The sequence below is a fragment of the Marmota flaviventris genome, unplaced genomic scaffold (genome assembly GCF_047511675.1).
Source record: "Marmota flaviventris isolate mMarFla1 unplaced genomic scaffold, mMarFla1.hap1 Scaffold_44, whole genome shotgun sequence".
NCBI classification, from domain to species: domain Eukaryota; kingdom Metazoa; phylum Chordata; class Mammalia; order Rodentia; family Sciuridae; genus Marmota; species Marmota flaviventris.
The window spans coordinates 277,446-296,041 of NW_027288268.1; the positions used below are offsets into that span (position 1 = coordinate 277,446).

General features: G+C 43.6%; 1 long non-coding RNA gene across 1 annotated transcript in view; it reads right to left on the minus strand.

Moving 5' to 3' along the window:
• The window catches only part of LOC139704198 (uncharacterized), a 36,150-nt gene extending 35,857 nt beyond the window's left edge, over positions 1-293 (minus strand). Inside the window, exon 1 of the long non-coding RNA XR_011706224.1 lies at positions 204-293. This is a non-coding gene — a long non-coding RNA (uncharacterized lncRNA). The remainder of the gene's footprint in view (positions 1-203) is intronic.
• Between the last annotated feature and the right edge of the window lie 18,303 nt (positions 294-18,596).

An 18,596-nucleotide genomic window follows, 5' to 3' on the forward strand; every position in this document is an offset into this window, starting at 1 on the left:
TTACAACCTTAGCAACACACAAGAAAATGTCAGATGTTAAGGGGGGAGTGATGTTAAAAATAAAGCAGAATATTAAAATTATGGATCATTCCTCTACCTACATACACACTTAATAAAAAGCTACTCATATTATAAGTTTCTCTTTTTAAAGTAAAAAATGAGTAGATAGATGAGATACATTGGAAAATTTTGAAAATATATACCTTCAGTCAGCAGGAAAAGCTGGAATACACTGAGCATCAGCTCTGTCTGGAGCAAAGTACTTCATCTTGGACCAAGTCCCCAATTGCCAGAATTACCTTCAGTAAAGAGAAATGTGGAAGAAGTGATACACATGTATCTAAGGCACAGATAATATGGTGATTTTCTAGGTATCATTAATGTATTTCCAACTTTCCCATGAGCTGGGATCAATGAAGAGAAATGGCCAAATATCAAAGGTGTCCATTTATTTCAAGACATTTATCAGCATGTTTTTCCAATGGCTTTGGCTGGCAGTATTGTATTGTGGGTGTAAATAGTGTAAAATACAGTAAATTGCCAATACCTTGAGTGAGATTTTAACACTTCCAGAGCCTTGCCCCAACACAGCTAACCACAGAAATAACTCAGCAACTACCAGTTGCTCCTAAAATAAATGTGTTTGTGCACTGAGTTTTTAAACTTTAAAATATTTTGTTCAAGGTATTATTTTCTGAAGTTCCACGCTTTAGATGCAAAGGTGACTAAACATGTACAAATATTCATAACTTGCAAACAAATTAATTTACATGTGTTTCTAGGATTATTATGGACTATAGATTCCAACAATAATTCACAAAAGGGGTTAAGAAAATCCCTGTTTATTCCCAAGAAATCTTTACTTTTGGTTTTATTTTTTAAATACATGACAGTGACCCACTTGAATCAAAGTGTGAAATATGATATGTCAAGAACTATGTAATGTTTTGAACAACCAACAATAAAAAATTTAAAAAAAAATGTTAAAAAAATAAAAAATAAATAAATACATGACAGTGGAATGCATCACAATTTTTATTACACATATAGAACAATTTTTCATACCTCTGTTTGTATATAAAGTATTTCACATCAATTCCTGTCTTCATACATCTACTTTAGATAATAATGTCTATCACATTTCACCATCCTTGCTAATCTTTATACAATATTCCTAAACTGGCTACTTCAAATAAACTTACCTCAGGGATTTAATGCATTAATCAAATAGATTTTATGCATTTTATGTAGTGCTGTTGGAATGGCTATTTTAAAATCTAAAATTGTCATACATGGTGGCTTATGCCTGATATTCTAGAAGCTATGGAAAATGATGCAGGAGAATTGTTAGTTAAAAGACAGCCTCATTAACATAACAAGGCTCCAATCAACTTAGTGAGAGACTGTCTCAAAATATAACATAAAAAGGAATGTGGATGTGCCTCAGTGGTATGCACTCCTTGGTTCACTACTCAGCACCAAACCAAACAAAACCAAGCAAATATCTCATAATTAATAGGGATTCCAGAGTACATAAATGTGTAAAAATTTTGGTTACAATATAATTTTTTTAAACAGAGAAAGAAAGAGAGAGAGAGAGAGAGAGAGAGAGAGAGAGAGAGAGAGAGAGAGAGAATTTTTCAATATTCATTTTTTTAGTTTTTTCCAGTGGACACAACATCTTTATTTTATTTTCATATGGTGCTGAGGATCAAACCCAGCACCCCGTGCATGCCAGGTGAGTGCGCTACCGCTTGAGCCACATTCCCAGCCCCAACAATATAAATTTAATGAAGATATTTATAAGTGTTAAGGTTCTTCAAAAGCCCAAAATATAAATTTCACATAATCCACTAGTAATAATTTGAGGTAGCAGTCCAAGGTTGTACACTACTATACTCCCAGTGGCTTAGGAGGATGAGAGGTAGAAAACTAGAGGTTTATTCTTATGTTAAATACCAGCCTTAAGAACTTGAGAAGGTCCTAAGAAACTCAGTAAAACCCTCTCTCAAAAATAAATTAATTAATAAAAGTGTTGGAGACTGGGTATGTAGCACACTGGTAAAGTTACTAAGGGTTAATTTCCAGCATCCAAATGAATATAAAGATATAAATAATAATTCTTGGTAAAAAAAAAATGCCATACAATCCAGTAATAATAATTCTGGGTATATATATAAAGAAATTGGATTATTTTGCTAAAGATATTGCCACACATCTATTTTATTGTACCTTTATTCACAGTATCTAGTAAAAGGAAACAAAAAAAGTGCCTTTTAAATAGAAAGAGTATCAGAAAATGCCTGTAAGTGTCCCGCGAAACGTCGGAGAAAGAGACCACCAAGTGACCACTCATGCAATTGGCAGAAGGGGGGATTTATTGAACCAGCATGCTGGGGCTCCGTGCCCACTCAAGAAGGGAACGCAGCCCAGAGCCCCAAGCAGGGGCTGAGCACTGCTTAAGTACGCTTTTTGGGGAGGACGGAGGGCCTTGTATACATCAGAACAAATCATCATGAGGCGCGGGAAAACTGAATAACAACTCCTAAACATGATTGGTTCATTCATTGGCGGGAACAGGTCAGGCTGGAGTGATAGGTCTTTCCTAAGGAGGGGGTTACATTTAAACTGATTGGTCCAGGCTCTGCAATGCCTACGTGCGACCACACAGAGCCCTTATTAAACAACCAATAGTCAGGGGAAATATTTACTGGGCAGTTCCAAGCATTGTCTCAACAGCTACAGAAATTTCAGGTTTTGCAGGTAGCATAGAAACCTAACAATACCTAATTCTTTACATTTTAACTCAGACCTTGCAGCTTAGAAACTTTACAACACCCGGTCTTTTACCCTTTAACTTTTACGCTTTAACTTCAATTTCTTTTACCCTTACAAGTTAGCCAAAGGACTTAAAATCAGAGTGCTACAGGGACACATCCACATCAATATTTATAGCAGCACAATTCACAATAGCTAATCTGTGGAACCAACCTAGGTGCCCTTCAGTAGAAGAATGGATAAAAAATGTGGCCTATATACACAATGGAATATTACTCAGCAATAAAAGAGAACAAAATCATGGCATTTTTAGGTAAATGGATGGAATAAGCTAATCCCAAGAAACCAAAAGCCAAATGTTTTCTCTAATATGTGGATGCTGATCTATAATGGAGGACAGGAAAATGGGAGGAATGGAGGAACTTTGGATAGGAAAAAGGGGAGAGAGAAGAAGGGAGGGGCATAGGGGTAGGAAAGAGGGTGGAATGAGATGGACAATCATTACCCTAAGTACATGTATATAAAACGCAAATGGTGTGACTCTACTTTGCGTACAACCAGAGAAATGAAAAATTGTGCTCCATATGTGTACTGTGAGCTGAAATGCATTTTGCAGTCATATATGACAACTTAGAATAAATAAATAATTTTAAATTAAAAAAAAAAATAAAGGCATCTACATTCAAGACCAGGCTGAGTTGCCTCCAAAATTGGTGTCCATCTCCATGAAATGAACCACAAGGAAAACTCTGACAAAGGTAGGTGACAAAGTTGTTTCAGTAAGGGCCTCCAATTCTCCCAGGACCTCTGGGACAAGCAGGTGGGTGGTAAAGACTGCTTTAAGTGGGTCTCATCAGTGCTGCCTCCTTCAATCAGGGTTCAGCCAAAATCAAGGCTGCAATCATGCTAGGGTATTCTCTATAGGAGAAACAACTGGAAAAGCTTAAGAAATACAGTCCTTCCATGCACATTCGTCTGCCTATCAATAGGCTTCTGGAAACTGTGTGTATGTTCTCGTTGCTAAGCCAATAAACAGAGACTTCTATTCTAGAGAGAATGACCTGCAATACTGCAGAGTAATTTCCAAGTCAAGAGAATTCTCAAGCAGAGCAAGGCTGTAATTCCTAGATCTAGCTCTATATTGAGGCATCTTGAGAACTTGGAAAAATAAGTTTCAGGAACCCAGCCTAGATGTACTAGGTCAGAAGAGGGGAGGGATGATAAAGGAGTTTGTCTTAAAAAAATCCTGTGATTATCATGATAGATTAGATTTGGGACACTCCATCTGCCAATGCAGAATAGGACAAAATCCTCAACTTGTATATCATTTGTAAAAATAGAACTTGCTTTGAATGGGCATGGAGGCTGTAGGAAGGTTTCTGATGAGAGTTTGCGGTACTTTTTAACCCCCTGGGAATTTGCCAGCTTCCACAACAGAGAAGATACTAACAGTGGAGAAGAAGATACTAACAGAAACCCATTGGTGGTGGGTCATTTAACCACACTGGTGTACCTTAATGCAGATGTGCTCCAGAAACAGGAGTGACTAATCAAATATTTCAAATGGATTTTTTTTTTTTAATTTTATGGGAGAACTAGAGATTTAAAGGAATTTTATATGGCATTTTTCAATTTTTTTTTTTTTTTTTTTTTTGGCAGGGATTGAACTCAGGGATACTCGACCACTGAGTCACATCCCCAACATTATTTTATATTTTATTTAGAGACAGGGTCTCACTGAGTTGCTTAGGGCCTCACTTTTGCTGAGGCTGGCTTTGAACTCACAATCCTGGGGCCTCCCAAGTCGCTGGGATTACAGTCATGCACCTGCCAGTATTTTATTTTAAATGTTAAAATTTACAGAAGTAGAGGAAGAAAATAATATGAGAGGTTAAACTCACTTTTGCCCCTTCTCATTCCTTCAAAATAATCAGTTTTAACCCTTTCTTATTTCCTAGCCATTTTTAAAAATGTTTTTTAATTTTCAATAAAACTTTTTATTTTATGAGGTGTTAAGAATTGAACCCAGTGCTTCGCACATGCTAGGCAAGCGCTCTTCCACTGAGTTACAATCCCAGCCCTTCCCAGCCATTTTAAGTGCCTGTCCCTTCATGATTTTATCTTTTCTTTTCCCCACCTATTAATAAATGATGAGCACCATTCCATGTTAGGAGATATAGCCCGCCTTTCTTGCAGTGACAGAATGAATGCATCATAGTATCTATGGTCTGTGTAACTTGGATCTCTCTCTCTCTCTCTCTCTCTCTCTCTCTCTCTCTCTCTCTCTCTCTCTGTCTCTCTCTCTCTCTCTCTCTCTCTCTCTCTCTCTCTCTCTCACACACACACACACACACACACACACACACTAATGTTCCAATGAACATCTTGGTAAATAACATCCTGTGAATATATCTTTATACATATATTAAAACATATTAGTCTATTTTCTGATGCTAAAAACACAATACCACAGACTGTTAAGTCATAAAGAAAAGAGGTTTATTTTGACCCAAGCTGATGGTTCAAGGTCATATCTGTGGACGGTCTTCTTGCTTGGCAGAGTCTTGAGGTGGCCTAGAGCATCACATGGTTAGAGAAAGAGCACACACCCACTATGTATTTGTCCTGATCTCCCTGTGTCTTCTTATTAGGACACCAGAATTTAATCATGGGGATGTTATCCTGATGATCTCCTTTAATCTAAATATCTCTCAAAGGGCCCCATAGATGGATTAAGTTTCCACCCTTTCTTATTGGGGATTACATTTCAATATAGTTTCAGAGGGGGCAAACCATACTCACACCATAGCAAGAGATATGCATATATCTATAGGATGATACATAGTATACTCACCAGATAATTTTCCAAAAGTAAAATTACTAGGTGGACAATGTGCACATCAAATGCAGCAGACATTTTCAAAATCCTATTCTCCCCAAAAGTGCACCCACTTCCACTCCCGACAGGATGGGTGACAGTGGCCTCCTGCCCACTTTCTCACCACCTGTCTGTCCTATCACACTATTTCCTCTTGGTCAATCTTATCAGCAAAATGGCCTCTCATTCTTCCTCAAAGTCATGCTTACTTTACATGGAGGCCAAGTGTATTTTTCTTTGTGTACCAGCCACTTTGATTCTATGGAGAATTCTCTCGTGAAGGAGAGTCATTTTTCAAAGTGATTCTTCAGCTGCCATGATTTATCCCTTTCCAAGTTTGGGCTGTCATAAATCAGCCAGAACAAGTCATTTCCAGGGGGTAACCATGCACAGGTCACCCTTATTTTGAAAAAGCCATCGCTGGATCTGCTACTGTCCCAGTTCTGCCTTGCCTCAGTGCCAAGAGGTTGATGCTCATTTCCTCCTGCCCACACCTTCCTTAGTGACCAAGCCCTGGCATCTGTCACCACCACTCTCATGAAAGGGCCTTCTGGAAGGTCACCAAGTGCCTCCTTATTGCTAGATCCCTTGACCTCTGCTCTGTAATGATTCTCCTCCGTCTGTGGGAAGCACTTAAGGGTCTCAGCCATTCCCTAACCTCTCCTGGGATAACTCCAGAGACACTAATAAGAATACCCTTCTTGTCTTGGGTTTGATGGGAGTTTTAAAAGAAAGAATATTTGTGGTGAGCCGCTTCTGCCGTTTCTGCAGACTATGGTCGCCATTACGAGATGGCGCTGGCTCCGCTGTGGTATGTGACAAACAACTCCTTATCTGAGAGAGTTGGCACATGATTTTTCACCACCCTGTGAGAAAGCTCCACGCGGCAGCTTTGCATTGGGGCTTGGGATGCTTTATTAAGGCTGGGAGGGCATCCGGGAAGAAGAGAAGAAGAAAGAATAAGAAATATCAAGGGACCTGAATAAACTGCTGAGAGAAGATTCCTGAGTTGCGTCTTCCTTGCGGGCAAGGGGTCGCGACAAGTGGTGCCGAGACCCGGGAGTCAGAACTCTCAGCAGTCAGGGGTGGTGCACCGGTTAGTCCCCAGGTAAGTGGGATCCGCGATCAAAGCTGGGTTAGTCCCCAGGTAAGGGGGATCCGCGATCAAAGCGGGGTTAGTCCCTAGGTAAGTGGGATCCGCGACTAAAGCGGGGCAGTTCCTCTGTAATGAAAGAGGAAGCCTTGCATTTTATTGCAGCTGCGCCGTGTACTTTTGCTTCTACTTTCGCTTTTGTTTTCTGTGTTTTTTCCGCTGCGTCAGTGTGTTTCTGCTGTCTGTATTTTTTTTGTCGTTGTGTCATGGGTGCCGCATCTTCAAGTCCGCTTCTTCTGGCCCTAGATGGCCTGTTACGTTCCAAGGGACTGGAAGTGAAGCATAGTACTTTACAGAGATTTTTACAGAAGGTAGATATCGCTGCACCGTGGTTTGCATTTTCGGGCAGCCTTACTGTGCCTAGTTGGGATAAATTAGGCAAAGATCTTGATTTTGCATCTGAGCAGGGCATGTTAGAGGGTGGGGTGATACCCCTTTGGAAAATGGTCCGTGGTTGCCTTACGGATGGCAGATGCCAGGAAGCACTTGCTAAAGGACAGGAGGTTTTAGAGCGATTACATGAGGAAAAGTCGGAGACGGCAGAAAGCGAAGTGACTCGGGAAGAGGGGAGTGTGCGGAGCATGACACGGGGGAGGAGATGGTTGTATCCAGATCTCAGTACGCTGCGTACACCCCCATGCGAAAGTGGGTCAGAGGAGGAGGAGGATGAGGAGGAAGAGCTCGGGAGGCTGTCTTGTCAGCTAGGGAGTTTAGCTATAGGAGAAGGGAACAAAAAGAAACAAGGGCTCAGGAAGAACGATCCCCCGGATCCACCACCGTATGGTGGGGGCACTACGGGGAGGGCTTTCCATGCCCAAACATGGAGGGCTGTTCACGCTGAGATGGGTCTTGCTTATCCAGTTTTTCAGGATGACAACAGGGGAAGAGTCCATGAACCCTTAGATTTTAAAATTGTAAAGACCCTGGCGGAGTCTGTGCGTACTTATGGGGTGGATGCCGCCTTCACACTGACTCAGGTGGAGAATCTATCTAGATACTGTATGACTCCTTCTGATTGGGCTAGCCTTGTTCGGGCTTGTGTTTCCCCGGGTAAATATCTGGACTGGAGAGCATTCGTGCTAGAGGGCGCAATAGAGCAGGCCGCCCAAAACCATGCGGCGGGACATCCCCATTGGGACAAGGATATGCTCTTAGGGAAGGGTAGATTTGCAAATCAACAGACAGGATTTCCTCTTGAGGCATATGATCAAATTAACAACATTTGCATTCGGGCATGGAAGTCGCTTCCAAATAGAGGAGAGGTGTCTGGTAATTTGACCAAGATTCTACAAGGCCCTACAGAACCCTTTTCAGATTTTGTAGCAAGGATGGTGGATGCCGCTGGAAAGATTTTTGGGGATCCTGATAGAGCCATGCCCCTTATCAAGCAATTGGTCTTTGAGCAGTGCACCAAGGAATGTAAAGCAGCAATCACTCCTTATAAAAATAAGGGCATAGAAGCATGGATGAAAGTGTGTAGAGAGATTGGAGGACCTTTAACTAATACAGGTCTTGCAGCTGCTGTCCTTCGGATGGCAAAAGGGGGCAGTCCTGGTGCTGGAACATGCTTCCATTGTGGTCAACCTGGTCATTTCAGACGTGAATGTCCTAAAAAAGATAATTTTACTGGACCCCCTCGCGGTGGCCCTTCCAATGGCCTTCGTCAACCGGGGCTGTGTCCAAAATGTAAAAAGGGGAAGCATTGGGCAAAAGAGTGTAGATCAGTGAGGGACATCTATGGACAGCCTGTTTCAGCTGGGCCAAAAAATGGCCGAAGGGGCCCCCGACCCCAGGGCCCACAAATATATGGGGCAATGGAGAATGTCACACCCAAACCCGAGACATGGCCATCTCTACGCCATCCCATGAGACGCGGAGAGCCACTACAGGTGCCGCGGGATTGGACCTCTGTTCCACCTCCAGACTCGTACTAACACCTAAGATGGGAGTCCAATTGGTGGAAACTGAATTCAAAGGGCCTTTACCACCTGGCACTGTAGGTTTGCTAATTGGACGTGCATCCTCTATATTACAAGGTCTTCATGTCTTTCCTGGAGTCATTAGTCCTGATACTGTAGGATCAGTAAAGGTTATGGTGGAAGCTCCAAGGGGTATTGTGTCCATTTCCCCAGGAGACCGGATTGCTCAATTGCTAATTCTACCCAGTCTGCATACCCGCTTTCCTGCTGATTCCTTTTCAAGGACAAGTGATGAGATTGGAGTCACTGGAGGGAATTCTGTTTATTTGTCCTTAGATATGAATGACTGTCCTACTTTAAACTTAACCATAGAAGGCAAATCAATTTTGGGATTGCTAGATACTGGAGCAGATCGTAGTATAATAGCACAAAAGGACTGGTCAAAGGGGTGGCCGGTGCAGCTCTCAGATCAATCACTAAGAGGTTTGGGATATGCCCAGGCCCCTCAAATCAGCTGTAGACATCTATCTTGGAAGGACCCAGAAGGACACAATGGCACCTTTCAGCCTTATGTACTTGATTTACCTATCTCTTTATGGGGTCGTGATCTGATGAAAGACATGGGGTTTACTCTTAGTAATGACTATTCTCCAGTGTCTCAACAGATTATGCAAAATATGGGGTATAGGCCAGGTCTAGGACTAGGAAAACACCTACAGGGGTGTAGGCATCCTGTGCAAGGTCATCAAAAGCTTAACAGATTTGGTTTGGGTTTTTCCTAGGGGCCACTGGGGCTCAAATACCCATAACATGGCTCACCGAGGAGCCTGTTTGGATGCCTCAGTGGCCTCTTCCCTCGGTTAAATTGGCAGCGGCCCATAATTTAATCAAAGAACAACTAAACTTGGGTCACATCCAACCTTCTACTTCTCCATGGAATACTCCCATATTTGTTATTAGGAAAAAATCAGGAAAGTGGCGCCTACTACATGATTTACGAGCAGTTAATGCTCAAATGCAACTTATGGGGCCCATTCAAAGAGGGCTACCTCTGCTCTCCTCTATTCCTCAGGGCTGGCATATTATTGCTATTGACATTAAAGACTGTTTCTTTTCTATTCCTTTGCATCCTAAAGACTCACAACATTTTGCTTTCACCCTTCCCTCGTGTAACCACGAGGAGCCAGATCTTAGGTTTGAGTGGGTAGTATTGCCACAGGGAATGGCTAATAGTCCCATGATGTGCCAGATGTATGTGGGAAAGGCACTTGTACCTCTCAGACATAAGTATTCCTCCATCAAGATTATTCATTATATGGATGATGTGTTATTGGCCGCTAAGTTAGAGCAGATAGTTAATGAGGCCTATAGAGACTTAGTAAAGCTGTTAGCTCAATATGGGCTACATATTACACCTGAAAAAGTTCAAACGGGAAATTCTATTGAGTATTTGGGAGCAATAATTGGGTATGATAAACTAAAACCACAAAAAATCACCATAAGAACTCAAGATCTCCAAACTCTAAATGATTTTCAAAAACTGCTGGGAGATATTAATTGGATAAGGGGATATTTACATATTCCTAATGGTGTGCTCCAGCCTTTGTATGCTACCCTTAAGGGTGATCCAGATCTTGCTTCTCCTCGTAGCCTCACCAAAGAGGCTAGAGCGGCCCTTATAACAGTAGAAGAAGCTATACAACATGCTACTCTATGCAGGCTCCAAAGTGATAAATCTTTCCAGTTATGTGTGCTTGCCACTATGCGGCAGCCTACTGGAGTACTGTGGCAAGATGGGCCTTTACTATGGATCCATCCACATATATCCCCAGGAAAATCTTTAGAATACTATCCTGATGCTGTTGCAGCGTTAGCACTTAAAGGGATTCACCAAAGCATTCAATTTTTCGGACAATCACCTTCTTCTCTTATTATACCCTATACTAAGGCTCAACTTAATGTTTTGTGTGCTACTCTAGACAACTGGGCTATTCTATGTTGCTCGTTTCAAGGGGATATTGATAATCATTACCCTTCCCATCCATTACTCCATTTTGTTAAAGAACATCCCATCATTTTCCCTAAGGTAACTTCACCCAATCCAATTCCGGGGGCTGTTAATATTTTCACTGATGGTTCCAAGTCTGGAATGGGAGCTTATGTAATTAACGATTCTCCCCCTGTTCAGCATCAATTTGCTCCTGGTAATCCACAAAGGGTTGAACTGCAAATTGTTATTGAGGTTTTTAAACAGTGTTCTTTTCCTTTTAATCTTATCTCGGACTCCATTTATGTGGTACAAGCACTCAAAGTCCTGGAGGCCGTGGGAGCTATTAGTAATGCCCATAATGTATCTGCTTACTTTAATCAGCTTCAACAACTTATTTGTAGCCGCACTGCTCCTTTTTATCCAATGCACATACGGGCTCATACTTCTCTTCCTGGTCCGTTATCACAGGGTAATGCCTGAGCGGACTCAGCCACTAGAGGCCAGTTGATATGCTTGGCTTCCTCCTTAGAGGGGGCTAAATTATTTCACCAAAATTTCCATGTTAATGCTTTAACGCTGCGCAGGCGTTTTTCCATTTCAAGAGCGGATGCTCGTCAGATAGTATTACAATGTCCCCATTGTGTCACATTTCTTCATCCCCCTACTTATGGAGTGAACCCACGGGGATTAAAACCATTGGTTGTCTGGCAAATGGATGTGACGCACATACCTGACTTTGGTAACCTCAAGTATGTACATGTTTCTGTTGATACGTGCTCTGGAGTTATTCATGCCTCTGCTTTGTCGGGAGAGAAGGCACGTAATGTTATCACTCATTGCCTAGAAGCATGGGCAGCATGGGGTGCTCCTGCATCCCTTAAGACTGATAATGGACCTGCTTATACTGGCAGACAATTTACATCCTTTTGTTCTACCATGGGAGTGCAACTTACTCATGGTCTGCCTTACAATCCTCAAGGACAAGGCATTGTTGAGCGTGCTCATCGCACCTTAAAGGAAACTTTACAAAAACAAAAAGGGGGAATAGGAGCTGAACACACTCCTAAAGAACGCCTGTCCTTAGCTCTCTTTACCATTAATTTTTTAAATTTGGATATTCATGGTCGCTCTGTGGCTGATAGACATGTGTCCCCTCAGCCCTCTGTGATTGGTTATGTTAAGTGGAAGGATGTTCTTACAGGCCAATGGAACGGCCCCGACCCCGTGCTGACATGGGCACGAGGATCTGTATGTGTTTTTCCCCAGGATCGCACGGAGCCGTTGTGGGTCCCTGAACGCCTGACAAGAAGAGTCTTGACATCAACCGACCAGCAACAAGAGATACCACAGCAACCCTGTGATGAGGATCTTCACTCTGCTACGTGCTCTGGTTCTGGTGCTGGTGCCGATGGCACAGACGACACCAATGCAGTGGTGGGCAGTGGCACGGGCTTGGCCAATGCCGATGCCGGTTCATGGTAGTTCTAGTGTCCTCCCCACTCTTTTCTCTACCTCATGTGAGATGTCTGCTCCCTGTGCCTCTCCTAGAGGGGACGTGGAAAGCATTTTTAATCGATCTCAGGTTAATCTCACAGGAGTTTTTTGTTTCAGCCTTGGAAACGCTAATTGCATTAGCCTTAAGACCAAAAATTTGACTAACTGGGAGGACCCATTGCGGTCCAATCAGGTCTCAGGGAGTATTATTAATGCTGTACTGAGCCAAGTAGTTTCGGGGAAGCAATCAGGTTCAGGGACCCCTGTAAATAGCTCTGCTTTAAACATAACTACCTTGGCTATGATCTCCAAGGTATTAATCCCAGTACCTCCTTCTTTTAATAGTACTTACAATGCCACTCATTTCAAGGCCTCTCCTTACTGTACCCCTAATCTTGGTTTCCCCCCAACATTTATGCCTTGTCAGGATCATTCTTGGGAGAAACTTCAAGTTGCTAAGGGTTTCTCCTTTTCCCCCTCTCTTAAGAGGTATGTTTATAATTTTAACCATAGTGCCAACTCCTCTACAGGAGTAGGTTGGTCCTGGTTTCAATGGCTGATTTCCAATGAGAAGGGGGCTTCAGCTGATATTTCTGCATTGGCTCAATTGCTGGGAACCAAAAGCTGGCTGGCTAATGTTTCTGGCACTGTTAGGAAAAGTGAACGAGGTAATAGGCTCACATCTGTTTCGCTCAACTCTTTGCTATATAATGCCACATTGCCTCCTGCAATGTTCTGCGTCCAATCCCCGTTCTTGCTCCTTTTGGCTAATAATACCTCGTCGGGGATGCTGGATTGTTCTAGTGTTACCTGTCTCTTATCTGAGTGTTGGAATGGTTCTTGGACTGTAGCAGTGGTTATGAAAATTCCAACCTTTGTCCCAATCCCAGTCACTGCGGACCCAGATAAATTCCCCATTGTTGAACTACTTAGAGTCCGCAGAGATTTTGGAATTACGGCAGCTATAGTGACAGCTGTGGCGGTGTCTGCTGCTGCAGCAGTTACAGCTGGAGTAGCCATGGCCAGTCAAGTACAAACTGCTGCCACCATTAATCAAGTTGTTCAACAAACTTCCACCATACTTGAATCCCAAAATACAATTAATCAACATATTTTGTCAGGGATTTTAGCTGCCAACCAAAGAATAGATTTACTCCAAGCTCAGGTAGAAGAATTGGCCGACTTGGTGCTTTTGGGTTGTGTTGACCAACGTGCACATTTATGCATAACCTCTGTCAGATTTAATGATTCCAGGAATGCCTCCCGCATCATTGGCGAATATTTGGCCGGAAATTGGTCCATGGCAGCGGAAGACATGATCCAGTCTCAACTAACCCAGATAGCTGTCTTGAACATTACCCGTGTCGATCCCGTGACTTTGGGTCAATTCACCGATTGGATATCTTCTGCCTTTTCCTTTTTTAAGGAATGGGTGGGAGTGGGCATTTTTGGGGCAATGTGTTGCTTTGGTGTTGTACTTTGTTTGTGGCTTCTCTGTCGCCTTAAAGCTCGCCATGCGCAAGAGAAAGCTATGATTGTACAGGCTCTTGCGGCCTTAGAAAATGGCATCTCTCCACAAATCTGGCTTGCACATCTTAAACAGTGATTTTCTGGGCATGGCCATTGCACCCCAAGTTAGTTTCACATTGCACTGGGATTGGCATGTCCTCTTCTTTATGCTCTCCCGGTACTGAATAGCCCTTGCACTCTGCAGGTCTTGTTACCATTGCACGCAGATGGGTTTCAGGACTGGTCTTTCTTCTCGGCTACAGACTCTTTACCTTCCTCTGGGGCTTAGGGATTGTGTTGCCAACTTAAATTTTGTCATCATTACCAGGCTACCTGTGTTATCCTACTTCTCATCGTCGTCACGATGCAGGATACGAGGCAAAGCACTGCACTTGAGTGATCCCTCAACGGACCTCAAGGAAAGCATGTCCTATTGCATGCGGGTTTGACGTCCACGCCCCGCCCTACGAAAAAAGGCGTCGGCTGATATGGGATCAGGTCTGGGGAAGGCGCCTCCTTAGGACTGAACCATACATTGCAGCCACTTCTGCACAGTGGGATAGGACCTCTACTCTCGCCTGTATTGTTTTAATAAAACAGAAAGGGGGAACTGTGGTGAGCCGCTTCTGCCGTTTCTGCAGACTATGGTCGCCATTACGAGATGGCGCTGGCTCCGCTGTGGTATGTGACAAACAACTCCTTATCTGAGAGAGTTGGCACATGATTTTTCACCACCCTGTGAGAAAGCTCCACGCGGCAGCTTTGCATTGGGGCTTGGGATGCTTTATTAAGGCTGGGAGGGCATCCGGGAAGAAGAGAAGAAGAAAGAATAAGAAATATCAAGGGACCTGAATAAACTGCTGAGAGAAGATTCCTGAGTTGCGTCTTCCTTGCGGGCAAGGGGTCGCGACAAATATTAGTGTACTTTGTAAGTTATAAAACACTACATAAACACAAATTTTCACCATTGTTCACCTGGACCCCCACAGTTCCCAGGACAGGGTTTTGCTTCAAGGAGACAGTTCATTCTTATTGATCAACTGATGAACTGCCACTCTTTTGTGTACTCTCTGAAGAAGTTTTTATTGAGTACCTACTACATGCCAGGTAGCATACCGGGGGAATGGCAGTAACCACTTTCAGGAATATAAACAGTATGCTGAAAAACCAGCTCTACCTCAGAGCAAAGCCTGTCCAAGGAAGGGACATGACCTTTGTCCTTGGAAAGACCCACAGAGCACTCCTAGGCACATTCCCACCCTGCTAATTTGTTTATCTACAAATAACTGGAGAGATCTGCTGTGCCAGGTGTCTCTGACTCAGTCAGGCTAGGTGGGGATCCATAGTAACCCCCTAGCAGCCACCAATCAGCATGAGACAGGGAAATACCTGGGATGCCATATGACCCTCCCAGTGGTTTATGGTGGTTGATAACATGTTGGGAAACCATGTAGTTCAGCATGAACACCCCTCTTGGCTTAAACCAATCAGTTCAAATGAATACCCCTTTTGTACTAACCAATCACCCCTACCCAACCTGTTCCCACTAGTGAATTTGCTAATCATGTTTTAGAGTTGTTATTTGATTTTCCCTCGGTGTGTGATGATTTGCTAAGAGATGCTATGATGTATGTGGGGGTCCCTGCCTTCTCCAAAGAATGTATAAAACTGCTGCAAACCCTGGGCTCAGGGCCTCTCAGCATCACCAGTTGCTGTGTGTGTGCACGGAGGACTGAGCTACCTCACAATAAACACCTCTTTCCTGTTTACATCGATCTTGGTTTCTGGTGGTGTTTTGGGGGTCCTGAATTTGAGCATAACAATGCCCCAGTGAGTCTAGCAAGCCCCCGGGATGAAGATGTTTAAGCCCCATATGAATTCTCAGAGGCAAGTGTTTTTACCCATGTTTTAAAGATAGGAATCTGAAGCCAGCCATGGTGGTAGACACCCATAATCCCAGCTAATCGTGAGGCCAATACAGAAGGATTGCATGTTTGAGGCCAATGGGGGCCACTGGCCAAGACCCCATCTCAAAATAAAAAAATAAAAAATCAGTGTGGATGTAGCTCAGTGGTAGAGCAACTCAGATGATGGTTACTTTGATGAGTCCTTGTTTCCGCAACATCAGAGAAGAACACCCAGGCAAGTGGAGAGTAGAAACCGATTTCTCCCCAGAGGAAGAAGGGGACCCTTCTCCATGGTATGAGGAAGTCCTTCCCATTTATATTTAAGGTTTTCTTTGTCCTTCTGCATTCCTGTCTTTATCTTACTTGGGATGGGGGATGCCGGAGGGAAGGCCAAAGGTGGGAAACAGGTGGGCCCATGCAGCTGGGGGAGGAGTGATGGGGCAGGAAGAGCCTGGGGTGAACTGATTAGCACTTCTCTATCTGCTGGGAGCTGCTTCATTAACAGTTCTTTAGGATGGGGCACGGGGCCTTGGGGACATTAACATTTCAATCTTCCACTTGCAGTTTCTGATTTCTTGGACTCACACCAGACTCCATTTTCGTTATTAGACTGACTCCTTTTTTCTCTATTACACTGGATAGCAGACCTGATTTACCTAGCTACACTAACTACCTCTCTTTAAATCTGGCTTCACAGGGTTCAATCCCCAGTACTGCCAAAAATACAATAAAAAACTGAAACTCAGAAAGGTTATGTCATTTATCCAAAGTCACACAGCTAGTAAGCAGAGAAGCTGAAATTTGAACACAGGTCTTGATACCTGCTTCTTCACAAAATGCTTATGACATGGTACATACACCTGCCTTATAAGGCTCGTAGGAGAGTTTAGTGAGACAAGGTAGGTGCTGAATGAGATGATGTAGCCAAACAGGTGCTTAATAAAGTTCAAGCCCCAGGACCAAGAATGTCAACATGGATAACTCAGGCACACTCAGGTCCTAGACAGGATGGACATGAGCCAGCGCACAGGACAAGGGCCACTTTGGTCTTCCAGGTGAGTACAATAATGGATCTGCATGGTGATCAGCCTGTTCCACATCCAATTACCCAAGCCCTCCTCCTGCCACAGGAGCCCAGGACCGCTTCTGCTTTCTCTCTATATGGCCTGTTCTTGGAGAGAGCAACGTGGGCTCAGGTTTCATGCTGTCTGGTAAAGCCTGGAGAAGAGTCTTAGACTCAGGTCCCTGCAGGCAGTGAGAGCAGTCGGCTTCCAATGGAGAGGAACCAAAGCACTCCTTAAGGATGAGGATAATATTCTCTTGAGTAGGGCACCCTGAATTAGTGATCATTCTGGGTGGACATTCTGCCACCTGCCAAAAGAAGACATAGGGACAACAGGCTGCAGGAGGCGAGTCTGGCTCCCTGAATGGTTTCAGCAAGATCATCTAACATCAAAGAACAGGAGAAAAGTTCAAGGCAAGTTCTGGAATGGAGTGTACCACCATGCCATCATTTATCTCCTGTAGCAAGCTGACCTAGGGAGGGTGACGGGAAGCACAGTGGAAGGGACTCCTCCAACCCGCTTCCCTTCACCACATGTGGTTTCATTCTGGAAAGTTGCCTGTGCCCAGACAAGGCTGGCTGGCCCAATAAGAAACAGAACAGCCCCTTTTAGGCATTGTCTCTGAGAAACCTCTAATGAACATTCAAGAAACACTAGTTATAGTCATATGCTCTTTGATTATTAAATGCCTATTATCAGCCACAGCTGCTTAACCTCCTCACACCCCTGCCCAAGGCCAGCTTATCCCCATCTTCAACAACTGAGCATGAGCAAACACAAGGTCAGACAGGTAGAGGTCAAGGTCAAATAAAAAAGCTACCCCCCACCCCGCTCATTCCCATTCAAACCAGTTTGCCTCAGCCAGCTTTTTGTAGCTGTGACCAAAATACCTTGACAAAAACAACTGACAAGAGAGAAAGTTTATTTTGGCTCAAGATTTCAGGGGTTCAGTCCATGGTCAGCTGACTTCCCATGGCTCTGGGCCCAAGGTGAGGCAGAAGATCATGACACAAGGGCGTGGAACAGGGAAGCTGCTCTGCTCAAGGCAGCTAGAAAGCAGAGATAGGGAAGGGGGATGAGCTATGGGTGAGATGCACCTTCCAGGACACGCCCCCAGGGACCTCCTTCTCCAGCCAGGCCCCACCTGCCTCCAGTTACCATCCTGTCCTTCCATTCAAACTAGGAGGGAAGGATTAGGTTACAGCTCTCATATTCTAATCATTTCACCTCTGAATATTCCTGCATTGACACAGGAGGTTTGGGGAAACACCTCGGCTCCAAACCATAACACAAAGGAAATCAATTTTTGTAACTATAAGGGACAGCAATGTCCTCCAGCGACATTCTCAACAGATAAGGCTTTCCTGAGGACTCTAATTAAAACACGGATGCCTGCCTCTTTTCCCACACCTACTAAATCAGATGAGGATCTATATTTGTATTCTAGATCTAGAATTGTGTGGGGGTTTTTGTTGTTGTTGTTTGTTTGTTTGTTTGTTTGTTTTAAACACTCTTGGTGAGTCTTCTGAGCAGGGAAGTTTGGAAAATTCTGCCCCCAGGTACTTCTTGTTTCAGTGGCTAAAAAGCCACAGAAACAGGTGGCACTTGGGTTAGCAAGTTGCTGTAATGCAAATTCACTTTTTGAGACAAGCCTGTAATTGGAAGATTCCTGGTTCTTATTATTGTCTTTAAGAAAAAAAGTTCTCCCAGCTATTTCCTGACATTGATGGAGATGAGTTGTGCTCTTAGTGGCTACAGCACAAGATGTAAAATCAAGAATTGCAGATCAGGGACCATAATTTTTGTGGCTACTGTTAAACTTCTTGAAAGCAAGAATAGGTGTGCACTGTTACTTTTCCCATTTCACAATATGAAGATTCCAAAGCACAAAGAGTTTAGCAGCC